Source organism: Solanum tuberosum, unplaced genomic scaffold (assembly GCF_000226075.1).
Source record: "Solanum tuberosum cultivar DM 1-3 516 R44 unplaced genomic scaffold, SolTub_3.0 scf00037, whole genome shotgun sequence".
NCBI lineage: Eukaryota > Viridiplantae > Streptophyta > Magnoliopsida > Solanales > Solanaceae > Solanum > Solanum tuberosum.
This window is the reverse complement of record NW_006238961.1, coordinates 1,649,160-1,657,501: the sequence shown is the minus strand read 5'-3', so window position 1 is coordinate 1,657,501 and position 8,342 is coordinate 1,649,160. Positions and strand designations below refer to the sequence as shown.

At 32.5% G+C, this 8,342-nt stretch overlaps 2 pseudogenes; one reads left to right on the top strand and one right to left on the bottom strand.

Moving 5' to 3' along the window:
* Positions 1-3,507: 3,507 nt before the first annotated feature.
* LOC102588427 (crocetin glucosyltransferase, chloroplastic-like) lies at positions 3,508-4,265 on the bottom strand (annotated as a pseudogene).
* Positions 4,266-4,311: 46 nt separating this feature from the next.
* Positions 4,312-5,383, top strand: LOC102588105 (anthocyanidin 3-O-glucoside 5-O-glucosyltransferase 1-like; annotated as a pseudogene).
* Positions 5,384-8,342: the final 2,959 nt, after the last annotated feature.

The window sequence follows — 8,342 nt, the reverse complement described above, 5'->3', positions numbered from 1 at the left end:
GTCAACAAGAGACTACAAACTACCATCCTACTTACAATACTACATTCATCATGTCCCTAAGCCCACTTCACTTTATATCTATGCCTCCTTCTCCCAAAACAGTCATATTACCCCTGAAGATTTATTTCCATTTAGTCTGTGAACCATCATATTATGAAGAAGCAACTATGAATCCTACATGGTAGATTTCTATGACACAAGAATTTCATGCACTACATGAGAACAATACCTGGGATCTGGTTCCTTGCCACTTGATAAGAAATTCATTGGTTGTAAGTGGGTGTATAATATCAAACATAAGGCAGATGAGACTGTTGAGAGGTTAAAGGAAAGGTTAATTGTGAAGGGATACACACAACATGTTGGAGTTGACTATAATGAAACTTTTCCCATGTTGTTAAAATGACAGCTTTCAGAGCTTTACTTGCTACTGCAACTAAGAAATGTTGGGATATTTTTCAGTTATATATGAACAATTCACTCCTTCATGAAAAATTGCATGAAGAGGTTTATATGGATGTACCACATGGATTAGACACTGGCAGATCTGGACTTGTATGCAAGTTAAATAAGTCCCTGTATGGACTCATACATGCCATCAAACAATGGTATGCAAGATTAACTGGTGCACTCAACTCTAGAGGTTACACACATTCCATGAATAATTATTCTCTATTCCACAGGAAGTTAGAATCTTCTATTGTTTTTGTAGCAGTTTATGTGGATGATGTTTTACTCACTGATACAGACCTAGTTGAAACCACTGTCGTGATGTCTTTCCTACATGACACCTTCAAGATGAAGGATTTGGGGAAACTACATTATTTCCTTGGTTTAGAGGTTTTGTATAAACATGATGGCTTTCTTATCTCTCAATGGAAATTTACCCTTGACCTACTCAAAGAATATAATTATAGTCAATTCATATCATTCTCCTCACCTCTTGATCCCTTGATCAAGCTTCGAGATGATGAAGGTTCACTAATACTCTCAGATCCTGCCTAGTACATGAAGCTCATTGGTAAATTAAATTTCCCCACAAACACTAGGCTTGATATTTCTTGTGGAGTTCAACACCTAAGTCAATTCATGTATCTACCGAGAGAACCCCATCTACAGGAAACACTCTACACATTAAGATATTTAAAACAAGTTCCCACCTTGGGAATGTTCATGTCCATCTCAGATGACTACTCTGTTAAGTCCATTTGTGATGGGGCTTCCTGTCCTGATTCTAGGAAATATGTTACTGGTTATGTTGTCCTACTTGGCAACAGTCTTGTGAGGTGGAAATCCAAGAAGCAAGAAATCATCTCTCTATCTTCAACTGAGGCAGAGTATAGGTCCCTTAGAAAGGTAGTTGGTGAATTGGTTTGGTTGCAGAGATTATTTGATGAACTTACAGTCATTACCAATCTTTTCCACGTATTTTGTGATAGTCAATCTACTTTACACATTACCAGAAATCCTGTCTTCCATGAGCGTACAAAAGATATCGAGATAGATTGCCACTTTGATAGAACTAAACTTCAAGAAGGACTAATCACCCTACACCATGTTGGCACTGACAATCAGTTGGCTGACATCCTCACCAAAGCACTCACTGGGTTAAACATTCCACTGTTCTATCCAAGTTGGCAGTGATTGCATCACCTCTAACTTGAGTAGGGGGGGGGGGTTGTTGAGACTATTCACATTGCTTACAAGTTAACTATACTCTGTTATGAGTTAGTTAGATAATTAGATATTTTATCTCATTATTTTCAGTTGTGTATAGTTGCAGGATTCAAGTTAGTTAGGCTAGATATTTTTCCTTCTCTTTTGTATAAATAGATGATCAGTATGACTCCTTGATTCACTTCAAGATAATGAGATCTAAAAAGTAGTTTCCAATTTCTCTCTCTATATTGAAGAATTCTCTATTAATGGAGTTCATCAAGCTTTAATCTAAGCTGAAGCAAGCTGAGTTTAACAACTTTTTTTATTTGTTAATATCATTAATTATGTTCTCAGTTTAGAAGTCAATATTTCATTTGGTTTGATATTAAAGCTAAAAGAACAAGAAGTTGTCCCTGTGTTATTATATTTAGCACTTGATTGGCATTAACATGTAATTAGACTTCTGGACCAATTTGAGTCTCTTGGCTAGTTAGTTTGACTTAATTTCCTCTAACTTTTTCGTGGTTATCATTTATGCCTTTGATTTTACTACTATAGATATGAATATGTAGAATTTTTAGTTGTGTGTAAAATTATTTTGTATTTGTGCTCTATTTATCTTTTCATATTTTCTTTTTGATTCAGTATGCAAGGTTTGGATATTTGTGTAAAGTTTTATATGTATCTATTATTTTATTGAGAAGAGACAATTTACCTTTATTCTCATTTGCATGACCACATGGCTGCTTTCCTCATCACTCTAGAACTTAATTAGTGTATTTCTATTGATTTTTGCTAGAAGGTATTTATATTTGGGCTGGAACTGAAGATCTTGATTACATACACTAGCTATGTAAATGCAGAAATGAGTGCGAGTATACATGATGGTACAATATTCACCGGCCGGAGCACGGAGGCAAATGTCATGTGATAAGGTACGCACACTAGCTAATGAAAATGCCTTTCCATTCATCATTTCAAGTACAACTGTTTTAGTGATATATCTTTCTCCAATGCCAGACAGTGTGCACACTTTTGTATACAAAAGTCATATTTGGACCTTCACATAAAACCTTTAGTCCAAAATAACAGTTTTGTGAGGCTATAAATAATTTCATTAAGGGTAAAATGAGTATTTTAAAGTTAAATTATTACTAAATATAGAAATATGTCATTATTTTTTGTATTGACTAAAAATGAAAGTGGGTTATATAAATAAAGACAAAGGGAGTATTAAAAATAGAGGATATGCAATAACCACAAGTTCTGTATATATATATATATATATATATATATTTATTTTAAAAAAAATAAAATAAAAATAAATAAATAATAATAATTTCATATCAGGTCAAATGAAACACTAAATTTAAATGATGAGAGTGTATATATATATACACTCTCATCATTTAAATTTAGTGTTTAGTTTGACTTGATATTAAATTTTAAAAATAAAATTAACTTTTAAATTTTATGATCTTAAATTAAAAATGTGTGCATCGTTTAAATCTAGTAATTTTAAACATGCTATATAGAGTGTTGAAGTTAAAAAAGACTTACTAAGTAGATAGAGACACTTTTTCTTAGGACAAATCAAAAAAGAAAAGTTAAACACTTGAATTAGGATGGAGAGTGCCGTAGGTGGTTTGCCATAGATTCCAAATATTTTTATTTGAAATTTATGAAGATAGATTTGAAGATGACGTTATATTTGGTTATGTTTTTTCCAAAAAAGTATTTAGTGTAATTTTCATGCTTGAGTACTTATTTTAATGTAACTTTGAAAGTGAAAAAATCAAATAGAGAACATGTAAATCATAGTGTTTTTTCCAAATTTGAAATACAACTTCAAGTTAAATTCCACCCATAGTGAGTTAGGAAATAACCAACAGAAGGGTGTTCCAAAACTTCCACTCGCGAGCTCCAACTTAGTATCTTCTCCTGCTTTTCCAGTTCGTCTGTACAACTCAACTTTCCTCCATCTTTTTCTACGGTTTCCCCCTCCCTTATCACCCACAAAAATGGCCTCCCACATTTCAACAACCCTTGACCAATCTACTGCATCAACTGACTTGATATCTCAGAGTAACTACCAAATGCAATGTAAGTAACTGATACATTAGTCATTAAATCCAATCAATCCATATAATGTTTGAACTAATCTTTTATCATATCATCTCCCCAAGAATTATCATCAAGAAAATTTGAAGGAATTGAAGACCCAATTTCTACCATAGTCGCATTCTTTAAAATTCTCAAAGCATCAAATTCCAAGTCATTAAAAGTGCACACAATAATTCTTGGTTTTTCTTCACTATTCAATATCTTAGTTTGCCTCTTCATAGACTCAACTGGTCAGTTGCTACTCTCCACATCATCAAATACAATAGAAGAAAATCAATTGGACTAAGTGGTGGATATCTTTGTAACTTTGTTATTTTATTTTTAGAATCACAATTCTTGAAATAATCAGAATAATCAGTAAATTTATAATAATAAATATAAAAAAAACAATGGTTGTTTGGATCCAAAATAATGTAGATGGGATATTAAATTTTTTTGCCCACTGAAACAACTCAATCCATACTAATAGTGTATATGACATGTGAAAAGAGAGAATTATTTATTGCATTTTCAATTTAATCCAATCAAATGCAAAAAATAGTTCCTCTTTTAATATGTTATCTACACTACTATTTTGGATTGGGCTTGTCTAGTGGACAAAAATATTTAATATCCCATCTACACTACTTTGAATCCAACCTGCCATAGTTTTTTATCTTTCTTATTTTAGATTTCTGATTATTTCAAGAATTGTGATTCTAAGTATAAAATAATAGAGTTACAAAGATTTCCACCTCTAAGTCCTATTTATTTTCCTTTTCTTGTATTTGATGATGTGAAGGGTAACAATTGGGCAGTTTAGTCTAGAAGTGGCAAATTGAGATACTAAATAGTGAAGAAAATTCAAGAATTCTTGTGAACGCTTTCGATGATTTGGAATTTGATACTTTGAGGATTTTAAAGAATGTGACTATTGTGATTGTGCCTTCTATTCCTTTAAATTTGCTTGATGATAATTCTTTTGGAGTTTATATGATAGAGCTTAGTTAAAAAACTAATAGGGATTGATTGAATTTAATGACTAGTAGATTAGTTATTTACATATCATTTTGTAGTTACTCTGAGATATCAAGTCAATTGATGGAAGAGATTGGTCAAGGGTTGTTGAAATGTGGGAGGCCATTTTTGTGGGTGATAAGGGAAGGGTAAAATTGATGAAAAGACGAAGGAAAAGTTGAGTTGCAAAGAAGAACTGCAAAAGGAGGGGAAAATAGTGAATTGGTGCTCACTCGTGCAAGTTTCTTAAACACCATTTTGTTGAATATTTTCTAACTCACAGTTTATTGAATTTGACCCAGGAGGGCATAGCTTCTAGGGTACCCGTTGTGGTGTGTCAGATCTAGAATGATCAAGTTTGTAATACAATGATCGTTCAAGGTGTTTGGAAGAATGGAGTCAGAGTGAATGACAATGAATGTGGTATCGTGGAAAGAGATGAGTTTGAGAGGTGTATAGAGATCACAATGGGATACGATGATTGAGAAAGAATGTCAAGAAATGGAAGGATTTGGCTAAGAAAGCTATGAAGGAAACTGATTTATCAAATGTGAATCTCAAGGATTTTACTAATGAGCTTTTACTTGGTTGTAATGAGTACTAAATCACTCAATATATCATCCCAATAAATAGCTAGTAATCAATTGTAATTTTCATAGAGATTGTTCTCTGCTTCTGAAAAAGTATTGAATTTCTTTTGAACTATTCAAAATGAGATAATCTTATTAGTTTATTTTCTTCTTTAGTACACACATTTACCGTTAATGTGATTTTCAAAAATTACTCACTGGCAATTAGGAATAGTAATAAGAAAGGGCAAGGAACATGATTGTGTGGGATAAAGTAAAGTTGTATGATCTATTATTTATAATATTCTATTTTTGTTGTTTAAGGCACAAGTCACCTACCCCATTTGTTATTCCTACAAAAATACTTTTGAATTTGGAACGAATTATTAGTTTCATCATCGAACTATTGACAATCTTTAAAATACCCTTCTAGTTGACTAATTGAACTTAAATACACCGATTTCATACCATACACAGAAACCTGTTATTCACACGCATACGCATGCAATTTTATGCTAATATGACATATACATAGATATATTTCATGACATAAGAAGGGTGTTTTAAAATTTAGTTAGTCAAGTAGAGAGATGTTTTTAAGGTTACTAATAGTTTGGGAACGAAACTAATAATTCTCATCAAGTTCAAGGATGAAACTAACAACCACATCTTTATTTTATTTTAAAAATATTATTTATTACTTGTCATTTTTTATTGGGTAAAATAAAAAAACTCACTTCTATTAGATTTTTGTCACAACGTGATCCATTGTTATTCATAAGGCACCTCATGCGGAAAGTCAAAAATCTTGAAAATGCATTGCCAATTTAAAAATTGGAGTACACAACAATTTGGTAAATTTGAATTGATTCGGGCTGATGTCAACCACTATAGCGAGAATCATCTGCTATGGAGGCACCGCTATAGTCAGTGGCGGAGGCAGGAATTCTATCAAGGGGGTTCAAAAAAAAAATTAAACACGCTAATATTATCCATAAATAAACGGGTCGGGTCATATATGAACGGAAGACAAAAAAAATCCTTAGTTCAAATAATTTCTTACAATTACAACTCATCTTAAGAAACAAATTTAAAGTACATATCTATAAAATGATAATAAAGTAGCACAACTCAATCAAAAAGTTCTACAAGTTCTTCAATTCCTTTAGAATTCTCTTCGGCTCCTGAAAGTGCAAATGGAGAGCAAGCACAAATTTAACATTAGAAAGACTAACAAAAAACACAAATCAAAGCGAAAATACTATTTCTTCACAAAAATTCTTTTTGGCATAAAATGACTTCATTACATTACAAAACTACACAACCTTGAAGGGAGGTTAAGAAACCAAACATGCGGATAAACCTATCAAAACATAGTTTTACATTTGAAAATACAACTACATACATTTTTACAATTGTATTCTACGAGGTTTCATATCTTGAAATGTCTTAATAATAACATCATTAGAAATCTTATCAAATACATCTTTTTCTAAATAAGGCACCAAACAACCACTAAAAAAATCATCACTCATTTGACTCCGCAAGTCATTCTTGATAAACTTCATTGCCGAAAAAGCTCTTTCAACGGAGGCAGTGGCAACTGGTAAAAGTAGAGCAAGTTTCACTAAGCGAAATACAAGAGGATAATTTGAATGTTTCTTTGTCTGAACTAATCTTTTGGAAAGATCACAAAGCCCATTTAGATCGGAGAACCTTTCATCAACATCACGAACATCAACAATGTAACTTGCAAGTTCATTCTCAAGAATACTCATATTGGATTCATCAAAGTCATCTGGATATAATTCAGCCATTCTCATTACTTTTCTTATGTCAAAACTTGAAAATGAGTTAATTGGATTCAAGCAAGCAATTACATGGAGCAAATCGGTAGTCACCTCATCAAAACGATCATTAAGTTCTTGAAGTTGCCAATCAATGATATTGCAAAACACTTCAACACGATAATGATGTAAGATTGTATAGTTAGCAAGTTTCCGCCGTGATCTTAAAGAGCTAACATATGGCTCCTCAAAGTTAGGTATCAAAACATCATGTTTGATACAAAATGTAGATACCTTGGCAATAAGAGAATCCCATTCATTTCATTTGTGATTTCTAAGACATCTCTCATCAAATGCAACATAAACGCAATCTCAAATGTTTGACAAGCTTCAAGATGTCCCATTGCCTTGGCTCTTTCATCCATACTCCTTGCATCAAGAGCAAGTGATTCAAGAACCTCAAGAATAGAGCCAAACATAATAATAAAATTGTTAAAGGATTTATAATGAGATCCCCAACGAGTATCACAAGCTCTTGAAAGACCAAGTTGTTGATTCAAGCCCCTACCGGTTGTAAGTTCACCCATATCTAATGCCACTTGAATTGTTGATTTTGAGAATCTCGTAAATTATCCATCCGCTTAAAAGAAGATCCCAATACATTAAAAATATTTGAGATCAATACTACAAGTTTTCCCACTTCAACACACTTTTTAGAGACCCCAACAAGAGTTAATTGAAGTTGATGAGCAAAGCAATGGATTGAATGAGCCGATTTACTTTCTCGTCAAATTAACATTTTAAGGCCATTGATCTCATGACCTTGCATATTACTTGCCCCATCGTAACATTGTCCACGCACACTTGATGGACTCAAAGAATGTTGAGCAAGTAAATTAAAAATTGCCTCCTTTAAAGATGAAGCACTAGTATCTTCAACATGAACAATGTCAATAAGTCGCTCCATTACAAATCTCATTCTATCAATATAACGAAATACAATAGCCATTTGCTCCTTGCGTGACACATCAAAGGATTCATCAACTAGTAAAGCAAAGTAGTCACCATTTAATTCCTCAAGAATAGCTTTAACTGTCTCTATCTTACATGCACTCACAATATCTTTTTGAATCATTGGAGAAGTCATTTGATCATTTACAGGAGCATGTTTCAAAACATAATCATGAATTTTATCACATTTTTTTGC